The sequence below is a fragment of the Oncorhynchus kisutch genome, unplaced genomic scaffold, assembly GCF_002021735.2.
Source record: "Oncorhynchus kisutch isolate 150728-3 unplaced genomic scaffold, Okis_V2 scaffold756, whole genome shotgun sequence".
In the NCBI taxonomy this organism is placed as follows: domain Eukaryota; kingdom Metazoa; phylum Chordata; class Actinopteri; order Salmoniformes; family Salmonidae; genus Oncorhynchus; species Oncorhynchus kisutch.
Genome location: NW_022262701.1, coordinates 129,119 through 149,196, shown reverse-complemented (window position 1 = coordinate 149,196; position 20,078 = coordinate 129,119). Strand labels below are relative to the sequence as shown.

Here is a 20,078-nt window from a genome sequence, read left to right as displayed (position 1 = left end):
TAGGAAAGGTTAGTTTAAAAAAAAAAATCTTGTCAAACACTTAGTGCTTAAATTTGCAAGGTGCCAAATGCATACTTATAGAGGTGTCTGTTGTGCTTGTATGCCCACAGCTGCCATCAATAGGCAAAACAACCTGTAAGGCATTTGACAAATTATTATGATTAAAAGGAGGAAGAACACAACTCAAATGTTTGCGTCACATAAGACTCTCCTAGGCCTGCTACTACTTACCCTGAGCTAAGGAAAATAATCATTGTAGAACAGATTTGTTCTGATAAAATACCCAGCTACAGAACCTGATATTTGACCCAAAGTGTGCAGCCTACAGCCCAGGGGTATGCAACTTTTACCCTATGACAAAGGCTTCCCACACTCAGTCACCTGAACCCCAAAGGGCTGCACATTTTCTTTTTATTCCCCTAGCCCTACAAAGCTGATTCAAATAATCATCCAGCTTTGTTAATCTGAATCAGCTGTGTAGTGTTAGGACAAAAACCTAAATGTAAGGCTACTGTTCAATTTTAGAAGGGTGCTCCGCCCTCACCGCTTTTATCCATTCATGTCAGGGGCCATGGACCGGTGCACCTCGGCTCAGGTTAATAGAACTCCCTCATTAGCAGCACAACAGCCTTTCACAGGTGAAAAGCATAATTACCCAACCGTCTACAATTGTAGCCCAGACAGAGAGAAAGATATTGGCCTCTAATGGCCAAAATGCTGCATTTGCATGCACTTTCACAATTTGAATGTAGTCAACTGGGTGGGACTACCAACTTCATTTGGCTGAGCCCTACTGGTGACCCTGTTGAAGTCATGTCCAATCGGGTCATCAGAAGGGCTCAGACAATTGTGAAGAAGAAATGTTACTACTTTAATGTGAAGATAGCCTCAATGGCACTGCCCATGCTGTCACAGACACTATATTGGCACAGATACATAGATTAGTCTTTTATCTTCTTATGGCTTCTTATTATCTTCTTGTCCAGAGGTGCCCAGAGTAAACTGCCTGCTACTCAGTCCCAGAAGCTAAGATATGCATATTATTAGTATATTTGGATAGAAAACCCTCTGAAGGTTCTAAAACCGTTTGAATGATGTCTGTGAGTATAACAGAACACATATGGCAGGCAAAAACCTGAGAAAAAAATCCAACCAGGAAGTGGGAAATCTGAGGTTGGTCGTTTTTCAACTCATTCCCTATTGAAGACACAGTGGGATATTGGTCATGTTGCACTTCCTAGATGTCAACAGGCTTCCACTAGATGTCAACAGTCTTTAGAACCTTGTTTGATGCTTCTACTGTGAGGTGAGGGCGAATGAGAGGGGAATGAGTCAGAGGTCTGGCAGAATGCCTTGAGCTCGTGACGCTCGTTCACATGAGAGCGAGCTCTGTTCCATCGCAATTCTACAGACAAAGGAATTATCCGGTTGGAACATTATTGAAGATGTATTTTAACAACATCCTAAAGATTGATTCTATACATCGTTTGACATGTTTCTACGGACTGTAACATAACTTTTTGACATTTCGTCTGCTCCTAATGAACACGCTTCGTGAGATTGGATTTGTTTACAAAACTCGCTAACAAAAGTAGCTATTTGGACATAAATGATCGAACAAAACAAACATTTATTGTGGAACTGGGATTCCTGGGATTGATGAAGATGAAGATCATCTAAGGTAAGTGAATATTTATAATGTTATTTCTGACTTCTGTTGACCTCTTTTTGGCCTGTTTGGTCTCTGAGCGCCGTAGTCAGATTATTGCATGGTTTGCTTTGTCCGTAAAGGTTTTTTGAAATCTGACACAGCGGTTGCATTAAGCAGAAATATATCTTTAATTCTGTGCGTAACAATTTTATTTTCATCTACATTTATTATGAGTATTTCTGTAAACTGATGTGGCTCTCTGCAAAATCACCGGATGTTTTTGGAACTACTGAACATAACGCTCCAAAGTATACTGAGATTCTTTTGATATAAATATGAACTTTATCGAACAAAACATACATGTATTGTGTAACATGAAGTCCTATGTGTCATCTGATGAAGATCATCAAAGGTTAGTGATTAATTTTATCTCTATTTCTGATTTTTGTGACTCCTCTCTTGGCTGGAAAAATGAGTGTGTTTTTCTGTGACTTGTCTCTGACCAAACATAATCGTTTGTGGTGCTTTCGCCGTAAAGCCTATTTGAAATCGGGCACTGTGGTGGCATTAACAAGAAGTGTATTTTTAAAATGGTGTGAAATACTTGTATGTCTGAGGAATTTTAATTATGAGATTTCTGTTCTTTTGAATTTGGCGCCCTGCACTTTCACTGGCTGTTGTCATATCGATCAGCCCTAAGAAGATTTATCTATCTCTATGAGGCAAGACAATTGTCATTCAGGATTAAAAGGTGACTGCACTTCCTCATTTGGCCTTAGCTGTGTTCGAATACTCGTACTAACTGTACTGTTTGTGACATGAATTGAGTATTTAGTATGCTTATTGGTCATAGTATACCTGTATAAATATATCATAGTATACCTGTATACCTCTGGCCCTTCTTTGGACACTGTGTTAACTAACCTCCAGATGAGCTTCAATGCCATACAACTCTCCTTCCGTGGCCTCCAACTGCTCTTAAATGCAAGTAAAACTAAATGCATGCTCTTCAACCGATCGCTGCCCGCACCTGTACGCCCGTCCAGCATCACTACTCTGGACGGTTCTGACTTAGAATATGTGGACTACAAATACCTAGGTGTCTGGTTAGACTGTAAACTCTCCTTCCAGACTCACATTAAGCATCTCCAATCCAAAAGCCCCATTTACTACCCACCACTGCAACCTATATGCTCTCGTTGGCTGGCCCTCGCTTCATACTCGTCGCCAAACCCACTGGCTCCAGGTCATCTACAAGTCTCTGCTAGGTAAAGGCCCCGCCTAGGCCCCGCCTTATCTCATCTCACTGGTCACCATAGCAGCACCGACCCATAGCACAAGCTCCAACAGGAGAATCTCACTGGTCACCCCCAAAGCCAATTTTTCCTTTGGCCGCCTTTACTTCCAGTTCTCTGCTGCAAATGACTGGAACAAACTGCAAAAATCACTGAAGCTGGAGACTCAGATCTCCCTCACTAAGCTTTAAGCACCAGCTGTCAGAACCGCTCACAGATCACTGCACCTGTACATAGCCCATCTGTAAATAGCCCATCCAACTACCTCATCCCCTTGCTGTATTTATTTATTTATCTTGCTCCTTTGCACCCCAGTATCTCTACTTGCACATTCATCTTCTGCACATCTACCATTCCAGTGTTTAATTGCTATATTGTAATTGCTTCGCCACCATGGCCTATTTATTGCCTTACCTCCCTTATCCTTTCCTTATTTGCACACACTGTATATAGACTTTTTCTACTGTATTATTGACTGTATGTTTGTTTATTCCATCTGTAACTCTGTGTTGTTGTATGTGTCGAACTGCTTTACTTTATCTTGGCCAGGTTGCAGTTGTAAATGAGAGCTTGTTCTCAACTAGCCTAACTGGTTAAATGAAGGTGAAATAAAATAGAAATAAAAAAATACTATGGATATATTTAGTATGCCAAATGTTCCAGGATGTCGTACTAAATTCGCCAAAGTATGAGGAATACACGAAGAGGACACTGTTTCCGTACTTTAGGGCCAATAATGCAATTCTTCAGGAAATGGGAAATTTCCAGGTTTGTTGAAAATGGCGGAAAATATGCAGTCGAAGTACAACGAGAGCGGATACAAATTCATTGCTTTAACTAATTATGACAAATATTAAGAAAATGTTGAGCAATGTAATAAAGTAATTACTTTTTAAATAAGTTAAATTACACGTTATATTGGCTGACAATTTGTTAGCTACACTGGTCTTACGAACCACATAGCGTATCAGTACAGCAGTATGTACCGGTATGTTGTTAGCTAGATACCTAATGTTAGTTGGCTACTTATAGATAAAACTTGACAGTATAATAACTATAGGCTATCTAACTAACTACCCAATGTTTGACGTGATTATTCCCGTCATTCTGAGCTTAGCTAAATGGTATAGTCATTGTGCGTTCTCAATGGACATTCGGGTGCTTTCGTAAATTCGCTCTGGCTGTCTACTCTGCTCTGAATTTACAAACAGACAATCTGACAAAGCTTCTGAATTCATGAGCGCATTCTGGAACTCCTGATTGAATTTAAGAACACACCCGAAGTCGTATAATGTCTAACCAGTCATTTGTTATGCTAGATAGCTAGCAAGAGGTTGCATAGCAACAGCATCACCTTCCGGTAGACAGGTGAAAAGCTAGAACGCGCAATTGAAAGCATACTGTTCGTTTACAGTATACTAAAATGAACTAATAATATATAGTATTCAGTATATACTCATTAAGTATGTAGTATACAGTATGTTAGTGTGGGTATTCGAGCACAGCTCTTGTTTTTCATCAATGCTCATTAAGAAATGCTAGCGGCCATGACTGAAGGCAAACAAGGAAATAGATGTGCTAAGTCATCTGTTTATGTAAACTGAAGCACATGGGTTCAATCCTTGTTCGGCGTTTATGGAAGCTAGATGATATTATGGAAATGAACTTTCATTAGAACAGTGTAAAGAAAAGGTCAATTGTGTTAGAAATTAGATATGTAGACGGGCGAGTCGGTCAAGGATCGATTCAGACAAGGTGGTAAATTGTATGACAAGCGACAGTTTATTCAGAGTGAAGATATCTAGAACAGCGTAATTACGGCTCCCCCGCTAGTTCGTACGGAACTGTAGACAAAGAGACCGTTACAATCAGTACACCACTAATATATAGAACAGAAAGTAGGTTGATTCTGGAAGATCGGATCTTTGGATTGGTTCAGCTGGGGTGTAGTCTGTAGTCTTCCGCCATTGGCTCAGTTGTCTGTCCGTCATCGTAGAATCCTCTTCGGGCACACAATGTTCAGCTACAAAGGAGATTATGTGTGTGCGCTGGTTTTGGCAATTTGTGTAATGCGGGAGCTATCCTGTAGGGGACCCCACAGGCTTTACTTTGAGTTGTAGCCCTGTATTAGCAATAGGTTGGTCACCTGCATAAGAAATAGCATTTCTCTACAAAACCCTCTCTTCACGTCTCACCAGAGACGTGACACAACCTAACTAGATCCAGACACAAAGAGAAACTTCTCCCAAGGGGACTATGAAATAAGGCACGGTATTAAACAGAAATAGATATATATGTATTACCATCATGTTCTCCATTCAATCCCACTATGTACTAAGTTGGCTACCAGCCACCTAGGAACTTACAACCCTCATTTAACAGAGCGGAGAACAACAGCTCAAAATAAAAGTAAAATGCTTGTCTACATAAGCCAACTTTTTCCCGCAGGAAAAAGTTGTGATTCCCTCTCTTCACATCTCCAAAGAGATGTGACTTAAACCAGGCAAGTCAGGCGGAATGATCCACTTGCATAACACATACATACATCCCCATAAGGCAACAGCAGATATAATGTAAACCTAATAGGCACTCTCCTCCTCATCCTCGAATTCAAGTAGGTCTTTATCCAGCAGAGGAAACATCTGGGAAGGGGAGGAAGGGTCAATGGCTCTAGAGATAACCCTAGTGGTAAGGGAACGGATGCATGGAATGCAACAGCATCCACAGAGAGCTAAAATGGCAGCGAACACCGAAATGGATACCAAAATGGAGGACACCAGGGTTTTATATTTACCAAACGCACTCATCCAGGAGTCCCACATCGAGGTATCTATCCCAGAATGAGATTTAATTTTACCATTAAGCGTCCGCAGACCTTCCAGAGAGACCGTCAAACTACCATCCGAGGCTGTGTTATTAGGGATGAAAGTACAACACTGGTCACCAAACATAGAGCAAACTCCGCCCTTCTCAGAGAGTAACATATCAATGGCAATACGATTTTGGAAAGCCATCAGGCTGGTTGCAGCCAGTTGACCATGTACTGCTTCAAAACCCTGCTGAGTCCAGTTGCCTAGTCTTTGGACGTTGTAATGTATATAGTTAATACGATCAACATTCTTGTTAATTGTGCACCACCAACAGATGGATGATTCAAACCCTGCAGCTACCTGATCTATTAACTTATACTCATCAGGCACTCCCCTAGGGACTCCGATAGCGTCTATGTAGGCGGGGTCTCCACTAGATGGGGTGGTGTCTCTCCTGGAACGTCCCCTATATCCGGGATTCACTCCCTGGGTCCGCAGAACAAGGTCCTCGGCTCCTATAGGGTAGATAGAAACAGGCAACAAGAGAGTAACAAGTGCACAGCGTCCAGTACTGTTGGAGGGTAACTTATCAAACAGGACCGTGCTACCACACCACCACCACACATCTGCTCTGGATATTGACCTGAGGCTCCCCTTAATATTAACTGTATCCAGACACCAATCCGCAGGGATCCATCCCACCTCGGTTCCTCCTCCCGTCATATTGACACAAGTAAAATTTGCCCTTGCAACCTGGTTGGAAAACACTGGGTTCCTAGTGGTGAATTTAGTAACCGGATAGACCTCATCCCAGGCAGTACAATTATCCCTGGGGTTATCTGTAGTCATAAGAGGGATTAGACATGCTAGAGTCACTACTGCTGGGACAATGCGGAGCAATGGACGAGCTCCCATGCACACCACACAACTCTGCCTGGTGGTATTTGCAGCTTCCTCGGTCAACAATAGCCAATTATTGGAAAAACCTGAGACTCCTGTGGCTGTTAAAATGACATCATCCGGACTTTTAAGCCTGGATATTGCCTCCACCGGGCCAAACAGTGGGGATGACGGGGACCCTTTTACGGGTGTGGTCATGTCATTCCTTACTGTAACCGAAGTCGGTTTAGGATTATTAGTCACGCAAATTCGCCACAACCAATATCTGACCCCGGAATTCCCTGGGGCCAGTATGAAATCATAACACCCTAAGGGCTGGCCCCCTGGCCTAACAGTAAGTTTCAGTCCCGTATTTGTCTTAGTTAAAGTCAGTCGCTTCCGCCATTTCACTGCCCCCTCGTCTGTTGTCCAGTCTTCCCACCCATTACCTGTCTCCCCCACCAAATTCCTCCAAGACCAATCGCCAACCTTCCCTAATGTCATATACCAGACGTGTCCGGCAAACCAGAGTGCACTGGTCCCCGCCTGTTCCCTCCCCTTTAGCCTAGAGTACCCTAAAGTCCCCCAAGGGATGTTAATGATATTAGTTGCGTTTGCGGGGACGCAAACGGTCGTGCTCCGTATGTCGTTGGCCTTACAATCAGTGTCAGGGGTGGTGGAATGCCTCTTGCACAAATGATTGGTCAGTTCTATATGTGCCATGGATGTGGTCAGGTTGGATGACCCATTAGAGGGTCCTATATCTGCTTGTGATGTAGGTGTATGATGCTCTAATACCCACAGGAGAATCCCCATGGAAACTCCTGTGACTACAATAAAAATAACAAACACGGGGCCCGATATCCCCAATCTCGTCCAGGGATAGCCCCTTAGTTGGTGAGGATGTGGGAGCAGCTCCCCTGCTGGGGAGCTGCTCCCACATCCTCACCAACTAAGGGTTCTGTGGTTGTAATCAAATTTAGGTCGCTCAAATCGACCCTGACTTCAGTCAGAGTTCTAGAAGGAGTCGGTGCTGGTGTACAATGAGTCAAGTGGTGCCAAGGTGCGCCCGATTTACCTTTGACCTGGACTGAGTGTGAAGTAACCTCCTTCACTTCGTACGGTCCAGTCCACCTGGGATCCGCCCACTTTCTTTTGTGGACTGAGTCTGAGTTTCCCTTCATGAGTGTGTCCATGGGCTTCCCTTATCAGTTCTGGACAGAGATTAGCCGGAGCCACCAGTCGGCCATCATGGCATCTCCATATTCCATCTGGTCCCTTAGAGCCTCCCTTCTGTGTCCAAACCGAATGTTCGTAAGGGCCTGCCTCTTCCTGTAGTTCTAGTATGTGTTGGCTTGTCAATTCAGTCCTTGCCGGTTCTATCCCGAGCACCATCTGTCGGGGGCTGTATCCTCCTGCGGCCTTGGCTGCCAGGTCTGCGGCATCATTTCCTTGATTGATTCTGCTGGTCAGTCTTTGGTGGCCTCGGCATTTCATTATGGCCATTGTCTTTGGTAAGGACACGGCATGCATCAAACGTTCCATTTGGGCTCGGTGCTTGATGGGTAGGTTACCTGTGGTGGTAAAGTTGCGCCTAACCCATTGTGGTCCATCTATGTGCACTGCTCCGTGTGCGTATGCCGAGTCCGTGTAAATGTTTACAGTTTTTTCTTCGGCTTTCTCTAGAGCTTGAGTCAAAGCCACAATTTCCGCAAGTTGTGCCGATGCTGGCTGGGGGATAATTCCTGATTCCAACGTGACATGTGTTTTGTCATGCAGCTGCTGTACGACCGCATAGGCAGCTACGTTTCCTGTGTCTCCCTTGTAGCAACATCCGTCTGTGTACAGCCATAGGTCTGGAGATGTCAGTGGTTCATTTTCCAGGTCTGGTCTCAGTTTGAGCTCTTGTGCTGCCCTCTCTTGGCAGGAGTGTGCTAGGCCATCTTCTGCGGTGAGTGCATCTGCCATGTTCTTGTCGGTGTTCACAAAAGTGATGTGTGACTGGGTGCATTTGTTCTGGATTTTGTTTTTTCTGTCCGCACTGAAGGTAAATTCTTTGCTGATGAGGTATGCTGCCACCCCGTGGTGGGTGTGTATTTGCATCTTGTGGCACATTACCAGATGGGCTGTCTTCTCAATCGCCTTGGCTACCGCCGCAACGTATCTGGAACAGGCGGTCTGGCCGGTTTCAATGTGGTCAAGTTTTGAAGAGTGGTACATGAGTACTCTTCTCTCCCCCTCATGTTTCTGAAAAAGGACGGCGGATGCAAAGCCTTCCTTTTCAGAAACATCCAGGTGAAATGTTTTACCGTAGTCTGGTGCCGTGAGAGCAGCAGCCACAGACAGGTGAGTCTTCAGGAGCCCAAACGCCGTTGAAGCTTCAGGAGTCCATGTAAGTGGGGCCTGTAGGTTTCTTGGGCCAGCTTCTCGAACAATTTCTCTCAGAGGTTCAGTTCTTTCAGTATAGTCTGGGATGTGAGTACGGCTGTATCCCGTCAACCCCATGAAAGAGAGCATTCCTGAAACAGTAATGGGCCTGGGATGATGTAGGATTGAGTCTCGGTGTGATTTTGAGAGTCCGGCCCCCTCGCTTGAGATTTCCCTTCCCAGGAACAGAACGGTTCGTCTGCATGATTGGACTTTTGACATCTTGACTTTGTAGCCTTTGACTGCCAGAAAGTCTAACAGGGTTTTAGTCATTTCTAGACAGAGGTCTGAGGTGGGAGCCCCCAGCAACAGGTCGTCTACGTATTGTATGAGTATCACTCCTTCTGGGATTTTCAGTTCTGCCAGGTGAGTCTTCAGAATATAATTGAAGATTCCCGGGGAAGAAGTGTAACCTTGGGGAAATACGGAATAGGTAAATTGCTGATTCTCGTAGGTAAAGGCAAAAAGTGGCTGGGAAGCCTCATCCAATGGGATGCTGAAAAAGGCATTGGCCAAGTCCACTACGGTGAAATAACGATGTTTTGGTGACAGGTTGCCCAGTATGATGTGTGGGTCTGGAACAGGGAGATCGATGGGTGTGGTAACTTCATTTACAGCCCGGAAATCCTGCACCATCCGGTATGTTTCTCCTCCTGCCTTCAGAACAGGAAGTATGGGGGTGTTCCAGAGTGATAGAGTCCTGTATATGCACCCAGCTTCCAGTAGCCTTCGATAGTGGGTCTTATCCCCTCTGTCTGTTCTTGCTTCAGTCGATATTGGGTTCGAAATATTGGTACTTGTGCCGGATTGGTTAGGGTAATGCACACTGGTTGGACCTGTAACTTTCCCACGTCAAATGGTGTGGTTGTCCATATTGCCTTGTCTATGGAGTCCAAGACAGCAGGGGAGGAAGGGTGATCAGAATATGGTTTCCCGTGATGCCTGGGGAGAGTGAGGCGCTCAGGCTGGCACTGTTCTTCAGTGTCCACCATAGTCAGACGCCACATCTCTTCGGTGGTTGCCTTCAACAGGCCTGATGTACTAGTCGCTTCCCAAGTGAGTTTCGAGGCCCTTTTTATCATTGGACCCAGACTTCGGGCCTCATGTCCATTCCCTACTGCGAGGGTCACGTGTGGAGCAGAGTCGGGTCCCAGTTGATACCAAGGTTTAATATGGTGTGGGAGTATGACTGGGGCTACCACCCCCTCAGGGCCGCACACGATGGTAAGGCAGCGTATGTTTGGGGTAAGATGCATCATGTTTTCATCCCAATCTTGTGTGTACGGCGTGTCTTCGTCGTCAGTGACGTTGAGAGTGCAGTGCAACTCAGCCTGTGGTGTCTTATAGGGATGGAAGGTATATATTAGCTTCCTCCATTGGTTGAATTGAAATTGGATGGCAGGAGTTCCAGGTCCAGATGGTAGGCATTTGAGCCAGTAAACCTCCTGTGTGGTGGATAGAGCAGGTGCGGGCAGAATTGGGAGCATCAGGATTCGGGCCCTTGGCGGTGGATCGAGCGCGACCTCCACACCTGACTCAGTTAGGTAGATTGCGCATCCTAACTTACAGAGTAGGTCTCGACCTAGTAGGTTGATTGGGCAATTTGGGCAATATAGGAATTGGTGTTTCAAACTGGAAGGGCCCCACTGGAACAATAGTGGAGTAGTTTTGTATTGATCTTCAGGATTTCCTGAAACCCCCACCACCTTTACCTTGTCTGAAGAGAGGGGTTGATGAGAATTGATGGCGGAATATGTACATCCAGTGTCCACAAGGAACCTGTGGGTGACCCCTTGTACTACACATGTAATAGTGGGTTCCGTGTGGACAGAGAATTGTTGGCCATCTAACCCAACTGGTGGTGGTGGGCAGCCTCATTCCCATGGGGGGTATCCCTCGGACATCCCCTGGAAGGTGGGACCGGTAGGGGGCGCTGGGTTGTAGGCTGGTTGATATCCCTGGGTAGGGGCTGGTGGATATCCCTGGGTAGGGGCTGGTGGATATCCCTGGGCAGGGGCTGGTGGATATCCCTGGGCAGGGGCTGGGTACCTTGGGGCCCCTCTTCCCCGTTGTCCACCTCTCCTCCCTCTGTAGGCCAAGTATGACTGGCACTGCTGTGAGAGGGGAGCAGGGCAGATCCTTGCATAATGCCCTTCTTGGTAGCAATTGTAGCAATTTCTTCTAGCTTGCGGCGGTCCCCCCCATGTCGGTCCAGATGGGTTAGAAAATCCAGGCTGGGTGTAACCCTCATATCCGTAGTTGGCTCCTGGATTTGGAGGGGCGGCGTATACGACCGGTGCCTGTGCGGGGGTCGGTGGTGCTGGAGCGGCCACCAACATCTCGTTCATGGTCTGAGTCACAATCTTGGCTATATCAGTGGGTTCCTCCGCCACCATTAGCTTTTTTGGCTTTGTGGTCTTTTGGGCCTCATTCAATTGTAATTTGAGCAGTTGGAGTTGCAGCTACTGAACTTGTGAATCAGCCGTGCCTTTGTCTTTGTTGTATTGAGAGATGTGATGGTGGACATGGGAGTTGAATTGGGCAGTGGGCAAGGCCATCAGCCCCACTGTGGCCCTAAGCTTGGTTTTCACTTCTATGGGTGTCCCATTCACCACCATCTCCTTCCACATGCTGAGAGTGGTTCCGCTCTGGTCATGGGGTTCAATGTGGACTGACCTCCAGGTGGTCTTGGCCCTATCTAGGTATTGAGCTGCCTGCTCCCCGTCTTCCATGGCAAAAGAGGTAAGGGTTGCATAATTTTTCTCGGTGGGATATGCCCTTCTGAGCTCATTCCACAGTGATACTCTGTATTTCTCAGGTTCTGTTGCTGACCCCAATTTTCCCAGTCCTGCTGTGTTTATTAGGGCATTCATGGTCGTGTAGTCGGTTGACCTAGCCAATAAGGCCTTCATGTCCCCCAAGGCAAGCCGGACCCCGGAAGTTAGGGACTGAAGCTGAAGCAGCCAGGCTGAGGCACCCCCATGTAAGCTCGGGAGCTGTTCCATCAGGGCCGTTAAATCTTGCATCTTCCAGGCAACGTATTCCTCTCGGTGCGTTGTGTCGTCCATCCTGAGTGGCATTTGATACGGCCCATGTTGTCTTTGGGCTTCTTCTTCTCCTCCTCTCCTTTGTCTGGCTATGATGCGCCTCGACCGTCTTACTGCCGTTTCAACGGGGGTTGATTTTCCCTTAAAAACTCCTTGTATCAGGACTATTTCACCCGTTTCTGCTGTGACTTCTTCCATGAGTTTCAGTTGGCTTTCTGCCTCCCATACACCTGCAGCCGTGAGGGGAACGTCTTCCTCTGTCTCCTCTTGTGGTTCCATATCATCTCCTTCCTGTTCTCCCGGTTCGCTGAAAGACATTAAATTTTCTTCTTGTCGGCGGCCACTTGTGAAATACTCCTTACTAATATCGCTCCTTGGTTCCCCTCTATGTTCTCTGTACACACTGGATGTGCAGGAGGTGGGGGTTCCCCTCCCCTCTGACTTCAAGCTGCTCCCGTTGCCCCCTGCTCCATCTATGAATGGATTCCTCGTGTGGCCACTGGGGCGGAGCTGTTCTCGCATAGATCGAGGGGCATGCATGTCAGATGGCCCTGGTGTGCACCTTTGTGCACCCCCTGGTGTGGAGTAACCCTGTGGGCCAGGCTTTAATTCTTCACACTCCAGGTGGCCCCCTGTGATCAACGTATCCCCTTGGAGTACTCCTTCTTTTACAAGGAACACAGGGGCCTGTGTTGATGCGGGCCCGGCCCTTTTCCCCTTATCAGTATAAGGTGGAGGCAAATTTGATAGGACTGGGTAAAGGGGTCGGGTCGTTGAGGGCACATGTGTTGGCGGGGCAGAGGGAAATGGATTTGGCGCCATCTCCTGGTGGTGGTCCGTCTGCTCATCTTCCCCTTGTGAGGGAGTGGCCACCCCCATAATTTCCGTTTTTTTATTCAGTTGTGCTCTTAGCGCCTCTTCGATGGCCCAAGTTCCTATCTTCAGTTCCACTTCTGCCCTTTCTCTCTGTTTAGTCCCTTTTTTCTTAAATATGTGATTTTTGTTATTTTCTACTTCCTTGTCTCTGGCCTCCTGCAACGTCCCTCTCAACTCACATTCCATCGTTTTCAGCTGGGCCCCTGTTGGCGGCCCCCCTCCTAGATAACCTGCTTGTGTCCATCTTAACTTCAATCCCTCCCAAACTTTCTTTATAGGCTTCCATTGTTCCTCTCCCCCTGATCTATATTCTATTTTTTGTTCTAGGAACTCATTAAACCTCAGCTTTGGAGTATTGGGGGTCGCCATTGTGAATTTGCTTTAAACGTAATTTAATTTAATTCAATCGGAATTTAATCGTAGTTTTAATCTAAATTCTCTCCTTCTATCTGAATATAGTTAGCATATACTTCGCCCGACGTTGATTAATGCCCACGATGTATTCGAAGAGACACTATTGCTCGTACTCTGCCTTATCTCAGAGCTTCTCCTTCGTATATTCAGGTTGAGAAAAAACGCATGGGTTTGTATAGCATTATGGAGCGCACAACCAAGGGATCTATTCGACTATTTAGTCTCAATATTTAAATATTATATTCAGATATTATTTCAATTATACATCAGTCATTTCGTTCCTGATTATACATTTAACACAAAAGTCATAGGTACATACAATATAGAAGTTTCGGATTTATCCAATACCCCTTATTATAATTCTATCTCTCTCCCTCTATCTAACCACCAACAATCTTAATGTAAACAATTACAACCACATTGCATTTTAATATAAACAGTTACAAATAGACAAAACAAGACAAAACAACACGTTATATCTCTGACCCCTGAAAGCCGATCCTTATCAGTGAATTTATATCAGACTGAGCCGTACCGGGTCGCGGGACAAAATTACTATTTATCCCCTCGGCGCCAGATTTAATGAGTAGTAATTAACTACCCCCTTACTGATCTCTATTCCTGATCCCTATCGAGCTGACCCCTATCAGAATTATTACACATGTCCGACCCCTATCGGTGAATCTCTATCAGACTGAGCCGTACCGGGTCGCGGGACAAAATTACAATTTATCCCCTCGGCGCCAGATTTAATGAATAGTAATTAACTATCCCCTTACTGATCTCTATTCCCGACCCCTATCGGAACTATCCAGGCCTTAAAAGTGATCACTCATCATTGGAAGCTAGCAGACTGTGCTGACCGGGTCACGGGTCACAAAATTACAATTCATCCCCTCGGCGCCAGATTTAATGAATAGTAATTAACTATCCCCTTACTGATATCTCATCAATGATTTATATCACACCGGCCGTCGCCGGTTCGTTACTACATATGTTCACTACACTGTTCTTTCGACTCGTCAGCAAATTATAAATTTACACAAGAATTCATACTTACTCGGAAAAACTGATCAAAATTTGGACAGACTATACGACAATATGCAAAGTTTGATTTAACAGGCTTTGCTTACCTTTTTTATGGTGCACCTTGAGATCAGTTTCCCGAGTTGAGCAGAATTGTTGTCCTCCCCCGAAAGTCTTCACCCGTCCTCCGTGAACCGTCCTTTCACCAACTCGCCCTCTCACACCCAAATCAACTCACTTCGACTGGATCGTTAGTAAACTATCCTCTGCCTACCAAGTTCTGTTAGAAATTAGATATGTAGACGGGCGAGTCGGCCAAGGATCGATTCAGACAAGGTGGTAAATTGTATGACAAGCGACAGTTTATTCAGAGTGAAGATATCTAGAACAGCGTAATTACGGCTCCCCCGCTAGTTCATACGGAACTGCAGACAAAGAGACCGTTACAATCAGTACACCACTAATATATAGAACAGAAAGTAGGTTGATTCTGGAAGATCGGATCTTTGGATTGGTTCAGCTGGGGTGTAGTCTGTAGTCTTCCGCCATTGGCTCAGTTATCTGTCCGTCATCGTAGAATCCTCTTCGGGCACACAATGTTCAGCTACAAAGGAGATTATGTGTGTGCGCTGGTTTTGGCAATTTGTGTAATGCGGGAGCTATCCTGTAGGGGACCCCACAGGCTTTACTTTGAGTTGTAGCCCTGTATTAGCAATAGGTTGGTCACCTGCATAAGAAATAGCATTTCTCTACAATTGTATTGATATGGCCACTACGACCTGTATGCTCTAGTCGGCTGGCCCTCTCTACAAATTCGTCGCCAGACCCACTGGCTCCATGTCATCTTTTTAGTCTATACTAGGTAAAGCTCCACCTTATCTCAGCTCACTGGTCACGATAACAACACCCACCCGTAGCACGCGCTCCAGCAGATATATCTCAATGGTCATCCCCAAAGCCAACACCTCTTTTGGCAGCCTTTCCTTCCAGTTCTCTGCTGCCAATGACTGGATCGAATTGCAAAAATTGCTGAAGCAGGAGACATATTTCCCTCACTAACTTTCAGTGTTGCCAACTTAGCGACTTAGTCGGTGTATTTAGCAAGTATTCAGACCCCTCTGAATACTTGCAGACATTTTCATTTTACTCACTTTTTGTCTCTTCCACAATGTTATTCCTCACTCCTACAGTGTCCATCACAATTACATGGACAATTATGCAAATTAGGCGATGACATCATTTAGCAACTTCTAGTGACTTTTAGGACAGCCAATAGCTACTTTCCTTACTGAGGTGTTGGCAACACTGCTAACTTTAAACATCGGCTATCTGAGCAGCTAACTGATCGCTGCAGCTGTACAAAGCCCATCTGTAAATAGCCCACCCAATCTACCTACCTCATCCCCATATTGTTTTAATATACTTTCTGCTCTTTGCACACCAGTATTTCTACTTGCACATCATCATCTGCTCATCTATCACTCCAGTGTTAATTTGCTAAATTGTAAATACTTTGCTACTATGGCCTATTTATTGCCTTACCTCCATTTGCACGCACTGTATATAGACTTTCTTTTTTTTCTTCTATTGTGTTATTGACTGTACGCTTGTTTATTCCATCTGTAACTCTGTGTTGTTGTTTGTGTTGCGCTGCTTTGCTTTATCTTGGCCAGGTCGCAGTTGAATATGAAAACTTGTTCTCAACTAAAAAATAAGAAAAAACAATTTCTTTCCCAGAAAGGGGATGTAGCTCAGTGGTAGAGCGCATGCTTCGCATGTATGAGGTCCTGGGTTCAACTCTCTGCTTCCTGCGCCTGACTTCTCACCCACTACACCCAGAACGTTACAATACTGTAAGATGATATCTTTCTGTCTTTTCTCTTTTTCAACAGGAATATCTGAATCATCCCCAACTTGACTATATATTTGTATGTAAATATTTGCACATTTCCCAACTTGACTATTATCCCCTCCAGTCCCCAAACTCCAATATTTTCTCTCATTCTAAGAAATGTGACACTATCATCCAACCCCCATGTAAATGCATCTTTAAACAGCATTGACTCCTTGTCCAAGTCCTGAATCCACTATAAGGCCATATGAACCACATTCAAAGCACTAAATTACCTTTCCTCGAAGCTCCTATCTGATCTACCAGCTCAATAGTGGTCTTCTGAAACCATACTCACCATCTCAGGGGGTGCTCAGATCATCAACCAATGACCTCCACACCATCCTCAAAACCAGCAGTCCTCTTTTGGAGACAGATTGGTCAGTGCTCCTGTATGGCACCAACATTGTGGATTTTCATCCAATACTTCTGGACTATGGGAACATTCTTTGGACAATGAAATGAGGTAAAATGGAAGCTGGCTACAGTCTCAGTTTTATCCTCCAAGACAGTTTGAGGATGTGTAACAACAATACCTGTGGTTTAACTTTATGATCAGGGCCAGATTACCGAATGGGCACGCAGGGCACCTGCCCTGTGGGCCCCGACCTTCAGGGAATATCATCATAACATCCAAAACTAAAAAAATTGTGGATGTATATTACAGTACGTGGACGTTTTACATTTCGTGAGCTCGTTTCATAGTTTGTAGCCATGTTATATATACATTTGTGCATATTTTGTAGAAATTCCTGAGCATTTAAACATTTTTAGTGGGGATGTTGTATATCAATTTTCTTACTGGTGCTCTTCCATGCCGTCACTTGAGTAGGTTGAGTCACTGACGTGATCTTCCTGTCTGGGTTGGCGCGCCCTTTTGGGTTGTGCCGTGGCGGAGATCTTTGTGGGCTATACTCGGCCTTGTCTCAGGATGGTAAGTTGGTGGTTGAAGATATCCCTCTAGTGGTGTGGGGTTATATCCTTCCTGTTTGGCCCTGTCCGGGGGTATCATCAGATGGGGCCACAGTGTCTCCTGACCCCTCCTGTCTCAGCCTCCAGTATTTATGCTGCAGTAGTTTATGTGTCGGGGGGCTAGGGTCAGTTTGTTATATCTGGAGTACTTCACCTGTCTTATCCGGTGTCCTGTGTGAATTTAAGTATGCTCTCTCTTTCTTTCTCTCTCTCGGAGGACCTGAGCCCTAGGACCATCCCTCAGTACTACCTGGCATGATGACTCCTTGCTGTCCCCAGTCCACCTGGCCGTGCTGCTTCTCCAGTTTCAGCTGTTTTGCCTGTGGCTATGGAACCCTGACCTGTTCACCAGACGTCCTACCTGTCCCAGACCTGCTGTTTTCAACTCTCTAGAGACAGCAGGATGGTAGAGGTACTCTTAATAATCGGCTATGAAAAGCCAACTGACATTTACTCCTGAGGTGCTGACTTGCTGCACCCCCGACAACTACTGTGACTATTATTATTTGACCATGCTGGTCATTTATGAACATTTGAACATCTTGGCCATGTTCTGTTATAATTTCCACCCGGCACAGCCAGAAGAGGACTGGACACCCCTCATAGCATGGCTCCTCTCTAGGTTTCTTCCTAGGTTTTGGCCTTTCTAGGGAGTTTTTCCTAGCATTGCTTGCTGTTTGGGGTTTTAGGCTGGGTTTCTGTACAGCACTTTGAGATATCAGCGGATAAAAATACATTTGATTTGATTTGACAGACCCCACACTCAAATCAAATCAAAATCAAATCAAATGTATTTATATAGCCCTTCGTACATCAGCTGATATCTCAAAGTGCTGTACAGAAACCCAGCCTAAAACCCCAAACAGCAAGCAATGCAGGTGTAGAAGCACGGTGGCTAGGAAAAACTCCCTAGAAAGGCCAATACCTAGGAAGAAACCTAGAGAGGAACCAGGCTATGTGGGGTGGCCAGTCCTCTTCTGGCTGTGCCAGGTGGAGATTATAACAGAACATGGCCAAGATGTTCAAATGTTCATAAATGACCAGCATGGTCGAATAATAATAAGGCAGAACAGTTGAAACTGGAGCAGCAGCACAGTCAGGTGGAAGTTGAAACTGGAGCAGCAGCATGGCCAGGTGGACTGGGGACAGCAAGGAGTCATAATGTCAGGTAGTCCTGGGGCATGGTCCTAGGGCTCAGGTCAGTTGAAACTGGAACAGCAGCATGGCCAGGTGGACTGGGGACAGCAAGGAGTCATCATGTCAGGTAGTCCTGGGGCATCGTCCTAGGGCTCAGGTCCTCCGAGAGAGAGAAAGAAAGAGAGAAGGAGAGAATTAGAGAACGCACACTTAGATTCACACAGGACACCGAATAGGACAGGAGAAGTACTCCAGATATAACAAACTGACCCCAGCCCCCCGACACAAACTACTGCAGCATAAATACTGGAGGCTGAGACAGGAGGGGTCAGAACTAGAGATCGAACTTCAGACTCCCTCCAAAACCACTGAACCCCTCAACACACCGAAAGAGATTACGGTGCACACCCTTAGAGGGAGCCGGAACAGGATAACTCCCTCCACCATCACAAAGACACAGAGGAGGAGGAACTATCCAACACCCAGGGAGAGAGAACGAGTGACCTCAGTCGAACACAGTCAGAAAGAGGAGGTGGAAGAGGCATTAGATAGAGGAGGAGGTTACCCCAGAGGCCATTCCTCCTGTTCATGTGAGTAAGAAAGAGCAGAAGGCTTCTGATCAGCCAAATGGCAGGCAGAGGGAGAGCTCATAGTGATTCACACCCACAGAGAGAAAGACAACCCACACAACCTCTTGGTTGAGATGAACCGCAGAGGTAGAGGCACAGGGCTAGCCTGCCTGCTCTGATCCTCAAGTCAATTGTATTTAAATTCATTTTCATTAAAGATTTTTATTCAAGAATTGAAAAGTCCCATTTACTTAATGATCATTTTTCACTGTCTTCAACCCTCACGAACCAGGGTGAGTCTGGGTCACCCTTTTACTGCTGCTCATTCCTTAAAGTACTATTACCAACGAATACCTGTTTGTCTGTAGTCATAGCTGTTCTTAACCTGTTCAACTCTGACGCCCTCTGGTGGCATTTTATAAATGATGCATAATATTGTATTCTGCCCTCATAAAGTACATTTCGGTCCTTACAGAAACATGCTTACGGAAAAGGAAAGGTGAATACCTAGTCAGTTGTGCAACTGAATGCATTCAACTAAAATGTGTCTTACGCATTTGACCCAACCCCTCTGAATCAGAGATGTGCGGGGTCTGCCTTAATCGACATTCACGTCATCCTCGCCCAGGGAACAGTGGGTTACCTCCCTTGCTCAGGGGCAGAACGACAGTTAAGTACTGTTAGAAAGCTAAGAACTGTGGGATTCTGATAATCGTCAGAAACAATGTGACTATTACAGAGCCCGAGATACGGTGGAGGTCCAAATTGTCAGTTGTTGGGGAATAAGAGGTTTGAAAGGCTAGGTTTGACATAAAATATGTAAACAATTACTCGCTCTAAACATGTGCACATAGCCATTTTAAAAGCGCGGGGTTTGTGCAAAGTTTTTCGTTTTACAGGATATACACATGAGAAGAAAGCTGAAGTCTCTACCTATCCATTGATATAAATATTCCCCTGTCTGATTCCCAGTTCATCCACTAGCTAGCAGTAGGAGATCACATTGAAAGCAGTTGCATCTGGATCCTGTAATTTCCTAATGAGCCGCCCCCAGGTGGTGAGGGTAGGCAACAATTTGTAACGG

At 45.5% G+C, this 20,078-nt stretch overlaps 1 long non-coding RNA gene across 1 annotated transcript; it reads right to left on the bottom strand.

Annotated features, from left to right (window-relative positions):
- Positions 1 to 74: 74 nt before the first annotated feature.
- On the bottom strand, positions 75 to 704 carry LOC116361860 (uncharacterized). Its single transcript, XR_004207660.1, has 3 exons — positions 586 to 704; positions 232 to 546; positions 75 to 133 (listed from the first exon to the last, which is right to left on the bottom strand). It is a non-coding gene; the product is annotated as an uncharacterized LOC116361860 (long non-coding RNA).
- Between the last annotated feature and the right edge of the window lie 19,374 nt (positions 705 to 20,078).